Genomic DNA, 16,636 nt, shown 5'->3' with positions numbered 1-16,636 from the left:
GTTTTTGTTTAAAAACCAGGAAATTTCTACAATCATGGAGACAGATTTTAATTTGCATGCTCTCCTTTATTTAGTTGCTGGGGCCAAACACGTGAACTTGTTACAACAATTTAAAAAATAATAATAACAAAAGGAAAGCAATGAATGCACTTCATATAGACTGTTAGAAAAGGCCTTTGAAAATTACCAGCAGTGAAATCAAATATATCAGCCACTTTAAACTGCGGTCAAAAGATTTTTCTAGTCATCAGATGCAATTACGATGTCTCAGAGCTCTGCTGTCGCTTGCATGCTAGGTGTACAGTCTCCCGGCAACTGTTTTGTTCCAATCAACTTAGCAAGTCTTTCAACTTTAAAATTATCAGTCTTTGATATGATCATCAAGGTCTCTGGAGAAGCATGGATGTGATAGTGATTTTTATTTTCTTAAAAAAATGTAAACTGTGGACACTTAAAAGGAACCAAGCTAACCAAAGTATCTCCCCAAAATTTCATGATATCTAGTCCATTAACTCTTTGGACCATGACCTGTGGTACCTAGTTATGGTAGTGCAAATCAGATCAGAGCAAAGCAATGAGATCATCATGAAGACATATGTCCACTAAGTACTCCAATTACCAATGTAGGCAAAATGAGCTTCCACCTCTGTCCACTCCCTGCAGAGCCAATATAGTCGTGCTTCCACCTCGTAGGCATTGTCCTGCAGTGACTTGTCGGACTGTGGTTACTCTGTCGTCACATTTTGTAGAATTAGTTCTATAAAAGTATTGTGAATATAATGTATGTCCAATTGGATTGTTTAAAAACTACTTATAATTAATCACTAGCCTACTCAGCAGACTAAAATGACGTCAACAGTCTTATAAACATTTCTTGGTTTCCAATAGAAGTCAAATGTGTTTGTGGGGAGAACCTTTTGCTAGGATTTTGACAACTTTCCTGAAAGCTAGGCCTTCTTTTACGTAATGATTTTGCACTGGGGTCACCTTAGTACATTCACGTCAATCCACGCTCTTCTTTCCTTCGTGAACCATAGTGGGCTCTTCACTCCTGCTCCTAATAACCATCTCTGAATTTGTTAGAGCGATTCGGTCTCCTCTGGCAGGCTGTGGTGGCCACATAAAGGATCTTCCATTAGAGGGACACAGGACACAAAGCTCCACTTCCACTACCCTCTCTTCCCTGTGTCTCCCCTACCAAAGCAATCTGGAAGCAGAAATGCAAACTCCAACCCCACCACACATCCACTGATGCATTTGTTGCTGGAGATTTGAATCTAAACTTAAAAAAAAAAAATCATAATAGGATCGTCTGCTACAGCAAAGGGCTCCTTGATTCATAAGCACCATCCCCCAACAAAAAACAAAACAAATTGGTAGAAATTCATTTTCTTAAGTAGAGCAATAAGTTCATACTATGTTGCCTTTGTAATAATGAATTGTTCTGGCTTAGAAAACAAAATGAGGCGTTTTGTTAAGGAGGTAGGAAAATGGCTGGTTGTTGGGCCCTTTGGCAAAAGCTGGTGCTTGGTAAGTAGAAAGCGAAATGGAAGCAAGTAAGATTTGTGAAATCACTGGAGGGCTCAAGCAAATGCCAGAGCTTCTCCCTGGCTTGTTCCTACTCATTGAGCGCTTTGGCCCTGAGTCCCATTCATCTCTGCTGAGACAGTCTGTCTTTCTGCCTACATCTGCCTGAGACCAAGGAGGGTCTTCTTTAGCACAGTCCACATTATGAGGCTCTGATTTCCCATCCCAGTTTAGGGCTCCAGAAAAGCCATTCTCCCAAACCAATGATTCTTGGGTGCTGTGGGAATCAAAGACTCACCAACAGGCTGTTCACAAAGCAGAAAATATCATCACCATCATCACCTTTCTTCTTGAGAAAACTTTTATTTTTTTCTCATCAATTTTATATTTTAGAATATCATCTTGAACCATTACAAAACACCTTAAATAAAAGTGACTGTGACTAAGGCACATTGGAGAACATTCCAAAACTCTTTCTTCCCAAGGGTTCTGGCACCTTATGATGTACTTTGTAAAAAATTGATTGAAGATTTTAAATAAACAGGAAATTGGAAGTGTTAGTTAGGGTTGGATAAAGGAAAAGTGAAAAACCATAAGAAATCTGGGACATTTTCATGTTGAAAGGAGAAAAGGCACAAATTCCCTAGTTACCATTTAATATGAGGGTGCGAGAGCCGCATTTACAAACAACTAGCTATGATCTTTGAAAATGTTTTTAAAACTCTCTGTGTCTCAGTGACTTCATTTGTAAATGAGAGTGATTCATCTAGATGACTCTAAGGTCCCTTTCAGGTCCCAGGGGACATGATCTAAGTTAGGAGTGGGAACATGGGAGCGGCTGCCTCTTCTTGGCTAAACATCTGGAGACCATTGTGTCCAGGGCTAGAATAATGGTCCTTTTTGCTTCATCACCCAGGCAACACTCCCAGCCTTACTCATGAGTAGTGAACATTTTCTGCTCCGGACGTAGAATAGGTAGGTTCATTCCTGTGCTTTTCACCTTAGAGTCTTTTTAGGTTCAAGATGCAAATTTCTCATTTCGGAGAAATGATAGTCACCATCACAATTAATTGTAATTAAGGGAAATGAATTATTATAACAATTTAAAAATGGCCAGCACCTGAATCATGTTGGTCAAATTTCACTGCCTGTTCTAGGGTTTTCTTCTCAATTTCATCCCTCCCTTCCCCTTTGTTTTTTTTTTTTTTTTGGTTCAAGGCCCAGCTTCAGTTAATCCCTTCATCTCTATTCCATGTCTCCAATTCCTACTATGTAACTAGAGGTTCAAGAAACCCCAAATTCCTGCCATTTTCCCCACTTATGTTTCCCCATGTGGATCTTCAGGATGTAACCAGTCTTCCTTCTCACTTCATTTCCTATCCTCTGTTTATTTGGTTGTTTTCTTTCATTAATAAACTAACCATCTCTTAGCTACTTACATTCATAAATGTAATTTTAATCTATTGTTTTATTGTCAAAGGGAAACTCATTGAAGGAAGGAAAGGCGAAATTGAGGAATAAAAGTAGGAAGGGAGAGAAACAAAGACTATCCAACCATTTGACTGAGATGTGAGCCGCCTTGACTCCTAGGAGACTAAGTAGATCCGTTCAGCTTGAACACTGAGTTCCAGGGCAGAATCTGTCCATTTTCTGTTTTATTCTTACTTGCTGCTTTTGGAATGGTGGTAAAGCCACCAATCGCCATGACCCTTGAAAGAATCTTCACTAATTAGGACTGACTCACCCTCTTTAAAAAGCAAAAGAAACAGAATTTACTTAAAATCTTCTGGCAAATTACCTTTCTGCCCCTCTCCTCATTCCCAAAAGGCATTTTATTTTAATCCAGCAGAGATGATTTAGCATATAAATCCCACGGTCATTTGAGGAGGTGATGATACTGTTTGGATTTATTTATGAGAGAGTAGTAATGAGAAATGATTCCTAGACAATTTGTACTAGTTTGGTCATATTGGTTGTTGAAGTGCAGTCTCTTCCAATTGGTTGTTTCCAATAAAGTATCAGTTGTTAATAATTTCAAGATTTCCATAAAAATAAGGAATCTTGGAAAACATTTTAAATTTTATTTCTTAAGAGACCACAGAGCCTAATTTTCAATTTTTATGGTAAGCTTGCTTAAAACATGTATAGAAAGAAGCCTATGTGCTCAAAGACAGAGGCACCTTTAGCCCTACAATGGTTGGAAGCTCCATGATGTCATAGCCCCACATGGATAGACTGGAGAAAGAATTCTGACTTAGACCACCTGTAGCAGACTTTCCTCTTTTGACATATATATATATATATATTTTAATCACAGAAAGGACCTGAGACTCCTTATCTAAAGATAAGACAAACTTGGGGTATAGATTAAGAATCCAGGAAGACAGAAAAAAAGAAAAAGATATAATAAGCAGTATTTTAAAATACCATCAGTTATGGGCATGCATCTGATACAAAGAGTAGTTCTTTGGGTTGGAAGAAAGAAGAGTTTGCATTGAACTGCATGGGCTGGTAAGAATGCAGAGGCATATAATGCTTGATGGGCTTTGGAGGCATTTCAATAGTAATTGGGTGACAGGACTGGAAAGATATGTAATATGAGGGTTTTCCAGGGAGATGGGACTAAATGGGCCATGATGTATTTGTAGGAATGTGATTTCAATAGATTGACTATTTTGTCTACTGTGATAAGTTTGTGTAGGGGAGCTGAGGAAAACTGAGATGCGACTTCATGGAAGGGGCTACAAAGTACAGTCTAAAGGCCTAGATAAAAGTTTGAAACTTGATTTAGAAAGTCATGAAAAGCCACTAAGAGTTTTAAGCAAAGAGTGATGGGGCAGCAATGGCTGTGCATTTTTCAGGTTGAAAGTAGTGAGATGTCAGTTCTTCCTGGAAAATATCATGAGAATGCACACAAAACTGAACATATTCTCAGCAGCAAGGAGTGCTAAAGGGTGCCCACTCCAAGTCAATAATTCACCGTGTGCAACACCCCCTTTCCTCACACATTTGGCTTTGCTTTCTGTCACAGGACCATCAGACGTAGAACGTCCTGACTCTCCTGAATTACTAGAATGTCAGCAACAAACTCACAAAGTAGATTAGAGGGTAGGAATGGATACATACATTTTTAAAAATCGGCCAATCATACTATTTTCTAGACAGTAATATAATAAGAACATGAGGCAGGACATTCACAAATTGTAAAGAATAATTAATAGTCCAGAACTGCCAAATAGGAATTTCCATTATGAAAACATCCTTGCAGCTAATCAGGTAGCCCTTGCTTAGAAACCTGTTAGTACCCGCTAAATATTTGTAAAAGGAGCCGGTGGGAGAGAAATGAGCACAATATAGGTACTGCCATCAATCAGCTTATAATACAACTAAAGAAAGAAAACATGCTCAAGGCGCCATTAGAGAAAGGGTGAGCCCTAATGACATAGTTTCACATTCAACATGGTAGGAGATGAAACAAGGGAGAAATGGTGTGGTTTGAAGTGGTTCAGCAAGGTAGGATTTCTAGAGAAAGGGGAGTTTAAGAGTTAGATTAGTAGAGGGTCAGCATTCCAGGTATGAAGGCAGGATTATCTGGCATGTGGCAGGGTGGGTGATGTTCATCAGTAACTGCTAATTGATATTTACTGAGCAGCCGTTGTGTCCTCACGACTGTAAGGCTATTAGAGGAAGATAGCCCGCCTGCCTAACTGGGAACACAAGGCACACATATATTGGAAAGATCACATTGCACAAAACAGGTGTTCAATAAATAATTTTTTAATAAATGTGAACACTTAATAACAAATAAATGTTATGGATTGTAATAGTTGTAGAAGATTGGTTGGGATTGTAGTGACTGGATATGGGGCAATGGCTGTGGGTCTAGAGCATATTCATTGTGCAGTGAACACACACCTAATCTGTCCTCAAGGACAGAACCATGTGGAGGAATAGGAAAACAAGACAAGCAGGCAGGAAGGGGAGGCCGTGAGTACAACAGCTAAGAAATGTTATATTGGGTTCATCCAGAGCAGGAAAAGCTGACAGCTGTCCATGAGAGAAGGCCCCACAGGCAAGGGGAGTGGGACAGGGGAGTGAAGGAGTGGGCTACAACAGGCCCTGCAGATGTAGAAGCCAGATCCACAGAGGCACTTAGAAAGTGAGGATCCTGGATGAATTATTTTACGGAGAAAGTATAGGTTTAGATCAGCTGGCAGATGTGTTTGTAGGCTAAAGTCATGTTTTTCAGGACTAAAAAGGAGCAAAATAAGTAGACCTTCTTGGGACAGGAGATCTAGGGTACTCCGGAACCAGGAAAATGAGAAATAAGAGGGGAATTTTAAGAAAGAGAAGGCAGATCATTTATGAGGCTGGAGATGAAAGGTGTTGGCGATGGTGATTCAGAAGTCAAAAGACTCACTTGAAGGACTCACTCTGCTTATTTGTCCATATTCCCAGAGCTTGTCATGAGGTCTGGCCCAGGTGGGCAGTCACTCAGCCACTATGTGTCCCTGTGGCTGCCATGGTGGGTGGAGGCTGGACAGGTAGTGTGGTGATTGGCAGTCTTTCTGGATGACTCACAAGGGAGGGGTTTCAAGGTGGGCATCTCCTTTCACGTTCCTGTCCATGTCTGCACTGTTCTTCTTCCCTCCCTGAACAGCACATGCCCTGCACCCTTAGTTTCGGGGGTATGAAAACAAATGCTACAACCACATTGCTTTGGTGGCTTTTCTGAACAGGCAGTGTGAGAAGAGATGTTCTGGCCAGGTGAAAGTGGACTTTATCTTTAGGTAGGTTTTTCAGTTTAGAAAGGTTTCCTTTGCTTATCCCTTGAGGACGTCTGTGCTGCTGCTTCTCCTCCGTCTTGCTAGTTAATAGAACGGGGCAGAAGTGACACCAATGCTCCTGGCCTTGCCTGCCTTGGGAAGCACTACCGGGCCCCACTGTTTAGAATCTTAGATGGAAATGTACACAAGGCACTGGCACACACCTGCCAGAGTGACCCAGTGCTTCTCTCCCATGGGACTCAGGGTCAGAATGGGAAGGCTGCTGGCAGGGACAGGAGCCCCACCCACAAGGTAGACTGAGCCTCACTTCCACACAAAACCAGAATCCCATCCTCCCCAGAGCGCTCGCTCTCCTCCCCTTCCTTCCGCTTAATACGGTCTGACATGCCTTTGACCAGAACTGCAAAATTTCAAACATAAACCCAGATCTGTTGGGAAATCCTAATTAAAAACGTTCCATTCCCAGGTGGCACAATCACATCCTGCCTAAAACTTCTGGCCCACATCCCACCACCCAGATGTTGAAAGGAAACCTTTCTCTGCGTAACACCAAAACCTGCACTTCAAGGTTTCTTTAGGGGACAAAGAAAAAAAAAAAGTACACACATGCAGAGTTCAGCCTACATGTTCATTAAGGAAAAAGAGCGTGGCTTATTCATCTTTCGATCTTTGTTGGCATTATGATTATGATTATGATTAATTACTCTGACCTGACAGGAATTGAAGAAGAGAATATATGCTGGTGCTCTGAAATGATCTACCCAACTCTGTCATCTGTAACAACCAGTGATAACTCTCTTGTCTTGTAAAAAGGGTTTGTACATAACTTGTACATGGTTTCATTTTGTATTTTTCGCAGATTAAAAATTTATGTATTTGTGTTCTAAAACAAGGAGTGTTTCTTGTGTCTTTGTAGCAGTCACATGCCATGGGGGTGAGAGGTGGGCTGGGGGTGGTGAGGTCCCTGAGTTCTAATCAGTCTGCTTTTGTCTCCTCCCTCCATGCTCCTCCATGAAGGCAAAGTTGTGGATTGATTGAAATCATGAGCTTCCCTTTGCAGCTTCAAGTGCAAATAGACCTCCCCACCTCCATGGTCTTCAAGGAGCCAGTCAGTGGGTGCTGCTTAAGACTGCAATAGGCATGGCGGAGAGGAAGAGCTGCTGTCATCCAACGTAGTGCCTGAGAGCCCTACGTAGCCACACTGGGGCCAATGGGACAGATACTCCTGCAGAAGGATCCAGCAAGCAGGGCACTAAAGAAATGCACATCTTTCAATAGGTCCTTGAAAAGCTAAAGCATTTCTCCCCTCAGCCACCCACTCTCAAGCTAGTTACCATTTCCTGCCATTTGCATAGACAAATGGTGTTCTTTCCCTTGCATTTAGCTTATCAAAACTCAGGACAATCTGCTAAAGGTTTGACTCATCCTACTCCACACTCATCCCCAACAGGGCAACAGATGGACATTTTAAAAGCAGAAAAAAAAAAAAAAAAGAAAGAAAAAGCCCTTAAAAACGAATCCTGCCATGTTGGGCCATGCTCTAAACCTTCTTCAGAACCTTCAGAGTTTGCACTCTTTTCAGGGGTCTGGACTCCCAAGGGCAAAGCTGGTCCAGCCTACAGAAAGGGAAGGACCTGGAGAATGGGAAAAAGCCATCCAAGGTATATAGATGTGATGTGTAGAATGTGTTGGGATTTAATGTAGTCTAGAGATGGTTTCATTTGCTCATTAGCCAAATATTTACTGAATAGCTATTATGTTAACAGTCCTCTGCTGGGAGCTGGGAAAACTACAATGAGGAATTCTATGATTCCAGTTCTCCAGTCTTGGGGAGGGTTGGGATCAACAAATAAACAGGTGATAGCCATGTATTAAAAATTGATCTCTAGGGGAAAGCACAGTTTGCAATTGGGAACACATCAGAGGGGCACTTAGCTATTTGAAGAGGAGTACACCAATTGATAGAAATTTTAAAAAACAAATCCCCCTTCTACCTAAGCCAATATAAGCCCCAACTGGAACTTATTCCCTGTGGTCAGCAAATGCAGGTTTACCTGTCAGAATGTGCCAGTTCCTGATAGTCCTTTGCACTCCAGTTTCTCAACTTGCCTTCTCCAATATTTGCTAACAAATCTGAATGTTGTTGGGGAATGTAATTGCAGAGCATATGGTCCCCATTAGTTAGGCAAACTCCACTGCCAAATTCAGCTCCAAGGAAGGAGTCTGCATAAAGGATGAAGTATTAGGAAAACATTGACAGTGACAGAGAAGGCAAATAAAAGAGATGAGACAGTGAGTTACAAAATAGCAGGCTCGGCAAACCCAGCACAATGAATGTGGAACATGATTTTCCATTTGTTGAGAAAACAATATATGAGAATTTGTACTAAAATCTCCCTGTAGAAAAAATCAAAGTAGACCATTCACCAGAATCAATGTTAACTGCTTTGCAATGTCAGATAAGATAGATTCTGCTTGGGAGAAAAACATGGGTGGAACAGAATAGACAGTCTGCTAAGGAAATAAAGCATGAGTGACATCAAAATGTAAATATAGACTTAACGCTATTTTAAACGTTACTGGACCAGCCTTTGAGAGGAGAAACAGAATCTTATGCTTAATAACCTCTCACATTCAGAGAGTATAAAAACATAGGCTAAATATAGTCAGACATGAGGTCCCCTAAGATCCAGGAAAGAAGATATGACAAGATGAGAGCCTGGGGCTTCATCGGGCAGAAGGCAGATTCCCCAGACCAGTCAAGCTTCTGAAAATCAAAGAGGAACCAGGGCTGAACCTGAACCTAGACTCAGCCTGGCTGCTTGGCCTCCTCTCCCAAGCAGCTGATGCTATGGGTCCTTCACCCCAAAGCCTACCACAAGCTCGCTGGTTTTTAGTCTATTGTAATTAACTCACCCTAATTCAACAATTTTTGTGTGTGAAAAAGCACTTTAATTAGGTGTTTCCAAAAATAATTAACTTCAGTTTTTTCTGGAGTCAACAATCTCTTTCCTTCACTTCCATTTCTCTGGTTAACATACTGTTTAATTCAATTGCATACTACGGTAACAAGTAGAGATGTTTAAACAAGCTCAGGACTGCTGGTCAGCTCACCTGGTGAAATCCCAAGGACACAGGTGAAGTAAGGAGTTCTGTGCAAGGCACACAATTTCAATACACCACAGAAAGCCATTAACTTGTTCACAGGAGAAAGGAGACAGACATCAGCTAATCCAGCTAGTGGATAACTGGTGCTTATTTAAGAGCGCTTCTAAGGGAAATGACTTTTAGTATCGACATATGGGTGACTATTGAAGTGAATTTGTTCACCCATTCCATGGAGTGCCAGTAAAAAAGATGAGTTAGGCCGGGGGCGGTGGCTCAAGCCTGTAATCCCAGCACTTTGGGAGGCCGAGACAGGCGGATCACGAGGTCAGGAGATCAAGACCATCCTGGCTAACACGGTGAAACCCTGTCTCTACTAAAAAAAAAAAAAAAAATACAAAAAACTAGCTGGGTGTGGTGGCGGGTGCCTGTAGTCCCAGCTACTCGGGAGGCTGAGGCAGGAGAATGGCGTAAACCCGAGAGGCAGAGCTTGCAGTGAGCCAAGATCGCGCCACTGCGCTCCAGCCTGGGCAACAGAGCGAGACACCGTCTCAAAAAAAAAAAAAAAAGATGAGTTAGACTTAATTATTACATATTAGGGGTTGGTGAACTACGTCTTGAAGGAAAATGCAGCCTGCCACTTGCTTGTTTTCTAAATAGAAGTTTTATTGAAACACAGCTATGCCCATTCATTTACAAATCATCTATAGCTGAGTTTCGGATACAACAGCAGAGTTCAGTATCTGGGATAAAGGATAAGGTTCATAAAGCCTAAATATTTACCATCTTACTTCTCACAAAAAAAAAATTGTGCTGACTCTTGGTCTATATTGCTTACAGGGAGAAAATAAAATGTATAGTAGAATCCCATTTGTGTTAAACAATTAGGTTTATCTATTCATCATTAAAATTGGGGAGGAAATAAGGTCAAGTCATAAGCAGTGATTATTAGAGTAGTAGGAAGCAAAGGGGAAAAATTAAGAGACAGGAAGGAGTTTTGCTTTTCACTTTACACATTTCCGTTTTATTTAGGTTTATGTAGATCAAACATGCATAATTTTTACTATTGGAAAAATGTTAAAAATAATTCTTTTAGGAAAATTAATAAGTAAGTTTAACTAGCTAACAAAATAAATTTATAATAAATAAGAGCCTATGGTTACCCTGTGTTTAAGTGGCATTACCAGGATGGGAATGAAGTTCTTTTGACTCCAAAGACCATTCCAGAGCTCTATATCTCGTAGCTGCCAGTTTCCAAGTGGCCTGTATAAAGCAGGAAAGTGTGAGACATAGTGACAGTTTATCCAGTACTCTGAGTTTGCTGCTTTGCCACAGTTGTTGAGCTCTGGACCTGCCAGGCTAGCAAGCAGGAGTCTCATTCCCCCAAACTGTTCTTCCTGTAATTGCATCCCCAGCACCAATGCAGCAGCAGGAGAACTCTACCTGCCCACAGAAGGAGGCTGCAGGCCTGAGCTACCTAACTCCAAGGCTCTGCCTACATCCATCCTCAGCGCTGAACTCAACAGCACCGCACTGGGTCCTGACCTCATTCTATTTTGTGCAGTCCTTTTTACATCAAGGCATCTTCCCAAAAAGGATACGCCCTCCAAGAATCTTTTATCTATTAATTAATTAAAATAAAATTAATTGAGCACAATCGATTATGCATGCAATTGGCACACATTTTAAAGATACAGAATAAACAGTGAAAATAAATCTCCCTCCCATTTCTGTCTTAGACATCCAGCTCCCCTCCCTAAGACAACCATGGTTAATAGTTTCTTCTTCATCCTTCCAGAAAGTCTTTGCATATACAATCATAATCCAAACATAGCATGCTATATACTTTAAAACACTTTAAATACAGTCTATATAACTTTTTAAAACAATTTAATGTGTAGATTTTTTGGTCCAGCCATCAATCTTCCTAAGGGCTGCATAGTATTCCACATAAAAATCATCTATTTAACCTTTCCCCTATTGATGATTATTAGGTTGTGTTTATTCTTTGGCTATTTCACCCACAAATGTAAGCATAGCAGTAGGTTAAATTCCCAGAAATGGAGTTGCCTTGTCATTAAAAAAAGAAAAAGTTTTAAGTGCAGTTGTAGTTGATTTGCCAAACTATCCCCCACAGAAGACGTTATAAATCATAATTCTACCCTCTACCCTGGCATTCTGGCTTTCTGTACCCTCTTCAACATGGGTTATTATATTAACCAGGATGCTTTTCACTGTAAGTAATAGAATGTCCAACTAAAAATTAGTTACGGAAATGGAAAGTCCACAGGTGTGTTAGTTATAGAGTTGGTTGATTCAGCAGCTCAACCTTGTTACCAAGAACCTAGGAGCTTTCCATTTTTATGTTCTATTGTCTTCTTCAGCACACTGACAATGGCTGCACTCATTGCCAAAGGACAGCTACGACTACTGTAGTGGTCACATACAAACAAAACAAAGTTCTATAAAAGAAGAAGAGGCTAATTTTTCTCACGGGACTTTTTTTTAAATTGAAGAAGAAACATTTTCTAGAGTCACCTAGTACACTTTCTTTTGGATCTCATTGGCCAGAATGAGGTCCCATGACCATGCTCAAAATAATAAAAGATTTGATATGAAAAGGGTATAATAATTACATGTTTGACTTAGACTTTGAGTCTCCCATTGTTAGATTGGGAGTGATACCACCTCTTCTACTGCTTGAGTGGGGAATCCAGCAAACAAAAAAGAAGGAGGAGTGGTCATAGAGCAGGCCACCAAATAGTGGCCAATCTGAGATTTGAAAGTAAATTTTCATTTCAACTACATTTAAATTTTTAAATTATGAGCAAAGTTAAACATCTTTTGACATTTTGTTGCCAATTTTTCCATTTATATTTCTCTAGCTGAACTTCCTATGTGATTTACTTTAAAGTTATCTAGTTTTAAAATTTCTTAAATAAATTTATTTTTAAAATTTCAAAACTAGCATATGCTCACCATTTTCATTAAACAATGAAAATATATTTATATTTAAAGTAATCTCCTCAAACCTCCTTTATATTTTCCACCTCTCCATTGTGAAACCAATGCAAATGTATAAAATAGGTGGGGAAATATTTAACAATTTTTTGGCAAATAAAAAGCTCGTATTACAAACAAGATTTTGCAACTTGCCTTTCTTAATTAAAAATATATAAATATATTCCCTCCAGATTAATAGATATAATTAACATCCTTATAATTAATGTATCCTTTAATTAACTTATCTATTGAAAGTAGTAAAATAACAAAATTAAATTTTAAGAATAAAAAGCAATAGAAAATTGATATTCTAATTTATGTATAGATCTAAGTTAAAAGTCTACCCACTTTTTATTCAGGTGTTTCCTATTCTTTTTCATCCTCTGGAGTTCCTTTCTCTCTGATAGTCAGGGCCACTGCTTCCCTGAAGAGATACAAATGAGCAGGTAAGTGGAATCTAGGATGAGGCCAAGGCTAAAAGTTTTAAGGATTGTCATCTGTAGGTCAGAGTCTCCCTGCCCTGCCAAACTCAAATAACTCTTGAATACATCAGAGGAAAAGCTGCTGTTAAAAGAGTGGTGCTAGGGGCATTAAAAATGAAATATAGAGGAAATTTCTGAAGTTTCAGAACTATCACACCTACACAAAGCAAACATAGGTATGTAGTTTACTAAATTATAGATGAACCATCAAAAGGGGCAACAAAAAATAGAAAAGATAGAAAATATGATGGCAAATCTGAGACAAACATATTATATAAGTAAATAAAAATGGGCTAACTTTATTTTTTTAAAGACCTATGGTGGAAAACTAAACCCAAAAATTATGCAGCATAAAAATGTTATCGAAAAATAAACTTTATTGCAGCACTACTCACAATAACAAAGACATGGAATCAGCCCAAATGCCCATCAATGATAGACTGAATAGACAAAATGTGGTACACATACACCATGGAATACTATGCAGCCATAAAAAGGAATGAGATCATGTCCTTCATGAGGACATGGTTGGAACTGGAAGCCATTATCCTCAGCAAACTTACTCAAGCACAGAAAACCAAACATCACATGTTCTCAATATAAGTGGGAGCTGAACAATGAGAACACATGGACATAGGGAGGGAAACAATACATACTGGGGCCTGTTGGGGGGGTATAGTGGGGGGAGGGAGAGCATTAGGAAAAATAGCTAACGCATGCTGGGCTTAACACATAGGTGACGGGTTGATAGGTGCAGTAAACAACCATGGCACATGTGTTAACATATGTAAGAAACCTGCACATGAACCTTGGAGCTTAAAATGAAAATTAAAAATCAAAAAAAGGAGCTTAGAACAGTTGAAAGTAAAAGCATATGCAAAGGCATTAGATCAATTAGAATTTTTGGTTTAGGCAGAGAATAGCAGATTCATAATATCAGATAATGTTAACATCAAGACAAAAATTAGTGAACAAGAAAAAGCATGGTACTTTTTATGATAAAAGTGCAGTGTAATCACACAATCACAGATACCAGACTCAAATTATCACAGCATCTAATTCCATAAAGCAAAAATAGGAGGGAACTTCAAAATATTTTGTGGAAAAACTGAATTAAAAAATAAAAATTAAAATCATAAATTTTATTTATCAACAAGAACTCCATCAAGGTCAAGACACTTTATAAGTGATGATATCAGCTCTTAGTACATCCCTAAAGAACTGAGGGTGCTGGGAATTTAACCATATTAATGCGGTCTATGTTACATTATTAACTGAAGGAAAATGGGTGCCCTTTACAGACTTTTTAAGATTAGGAAACAAAAGAAGTCAAAAGGAGCCAAATCAGGGCTGTAAGGTGATGCCTAATGATTTCCCATTGAAATCCTTATAAAATTTACCTTGTTTATGAGAGGAATAGGAACACTGTCGTGCTGGAGAAGAACTCTCTGGTGAAGTTTTCCTTGATATTTTTCTGCTAAAACTTTGACTACCTTTCTCAGAATATTTTCATAATGAGAAGATGTTGTTGTTCTTTGGCCCTCCAGAGAGTCAACAAACAAAATGCCTTGAGCATCCCAAAAAACTGTTGCCATGAACTTTGCCTTTGACCAGTCCACTTTTGGTTTGACTGGACCACTTTCACCTCTTTGTAGCCATTGCTTTGATTGTGCCTTGACTTCAGCATCATACTGGGAAAGCCATGCTTCACCTCCTTTTGCAACTCTTCAGAAAAACGCTTCAGGATCTTGATCCTGCTTGTTTAAAATTTCCATTGAAAGTTCTATTCTTGTTTGCAGCCAATCTGGGAGCAAGAGTTTTGGCACCCATCAAATGGAAAGTTTGCTCAGCTTTAATTTTTCAGTCAAAATTGTGTAAGCTGAATCCATTGAGATGTGGTGTTGACTATTGTTTCTGCTGTTAATTGTTGGTCCTCTTCAATTATTGCACAAACAGTATTAATTTTTTCCATGCAAATTGATGTAGCTGGTCTGCCACTGTGGGCTTCACCTGCAACATCATCTCATCCCTTCTTAAAACAAGTTATCCATTTTTAAACTGCTGATTTCCATGGGGCATTCTCCCCATAAACTTTTTGTAAAGCTTCAATCATTTCACCTTTCTTCCACCCAAGCTTCACCACAAATTTGCTGTTTGTTCTTACTTCAATTTTAGCAGAATTCATGTTGCTCTGATAAGGGCTTTTTTCAAATTGATGTCTTACCCTTCTTAGTGCCTCAAACTAGATCTGTTCAGACATGCTATAAGAAGTTAGTACTAATTTATTTTTGTGCCGAAAATGTTTTGAAATCCATGCACAGTTTTTTCATAGTATGCATTTTCATAAACTTTTTCAAGACTGCTCGTATATAAAATGTGGGGAGGAATACGTAGAAGCAATTAATAGCAGGAGATGTTTGCTAATCTCTTATTCCATGAAAGATTGAGTGAATAAAAATAAGCAAGACTATGAAAGATTCAACATTGTTAATAAAATAGATTCTATATGTAAGTTTTATAATTAACTATGTATATAGATTATGTGGACATATGTGTGTGTCTGTATATGTGTGTATTTATATATACATGTATAATTATATCATGAAAACAGAATATATTCCCTTTTCATGGAGCATTCTTAAAACTCTACTACCTACTATTCTGCAACATAACTATATTCTAAAAATAGAAATTGTACACATTATTTAGTGCAAGAAAATTGATGACTAACAACAAAATCAGAAAGAAAAATAAGCTTACCAGCTGGAAATTAACTATTTTAAAGCAAAGATCAAAGCCAAAATTGGAGATTATGCAGAAAATGATAATAATAAAATACTTTCTATGACTATCTATAGAATGCTGCTAAAACACATCAAAAAGGAAAATTCATGTCTTTAAATACATATATTTAAGCAAGAAATAATAAAATAAGTTCAGCATACAACACAAGAAGTCAGAAGGAAAGTGAATGAAATCAACTTTAGACAAGAAAATAAACTGAAAAATATTAAAGCAGGCATTAATGAACCAGACAACAAAAAGTTATAGAACTAATGCATATACAAGAGCAATTCTATGAGAACAAAAAACAATGATATAATAAAGGAGAAAGTACAAATTCACAAAAATATAAATGGTAAATAACTATAAAAACAAATAATATGAATCTCGAATGTGTTTAACTCTGTAAAAGTAAATTTGAAAATTTGGATGAAATGAAAATCTTAGGAAAATATAAACTGGTACTTAGAAAAGGGATAAGCAGAAATTAACCTATTGCCCTGGGGAAAATAGAGGCCATTGTTGAAGCATACGCACCCGTAATAAAAAATGTGTTAGGCCTAGTAATTTGTGGGTGAGTCCACCCAAAATTTAAAAACAGGTATTTTCAATGCTATTCCAGAGCATAAAAAAATAATGCTTTCAATTCTTTTATGAAATGTTCAAAACATTGTTTACAAAACCTGACAATTACAGCAAAAATATTAGAGACCAATTTAACTTACAAATATTAATTCAAATATAGTAAATATGAAAATAAAGCTTGCAACATATGTATAAAATACGTTTCAATATTAGGAATTATTGCAGTGTAATTCTCCATACTAACAGGTCTGAGGTGAAAAGAATATTGTAATTTCTATATATGGTGAAAGAGATTTGATAAAATCTAACACCTTGATCAAAAATCATAATAAAGTAGGTAATTTTCTTAACATTATAAACAAT

At 38.4% G+C, this 16,636-nt stretch overlaps 1 pseudogene; it reads right to left on the bottom strand.

Moving 5' to 3' along the window:
* Positions 1–6,559: 6,559 nt before the first annotated feature.
* LOC113225032 overlaps positions 6,560–16,636 on the bottom strand; it is a 34,207-nt pseudogene continuing 24,130 nt past the window's right edge.

The sequence above is a fragment of the Piliocolobus tephrosceles genome, chromosome 9, assembly GCF_002776525.5.
Source record: "Piliocolobus tephrosceles isolate RC106 chromosome 9, ASM277652v3, whole genome shotgun sequence".
NCBI classification, from domain to species: domain Eukaryota; kingdom Metazoa; phylum Chordata; class Mammalia; order Primates; family Cercopithecidae; genus Piliocolobus; species Piliocolobus tephrosceles.
Note: the sequence above shows the minus strand (reverse complement) of the source record. Positions and strands in the feature narration are given on the sequence as shown.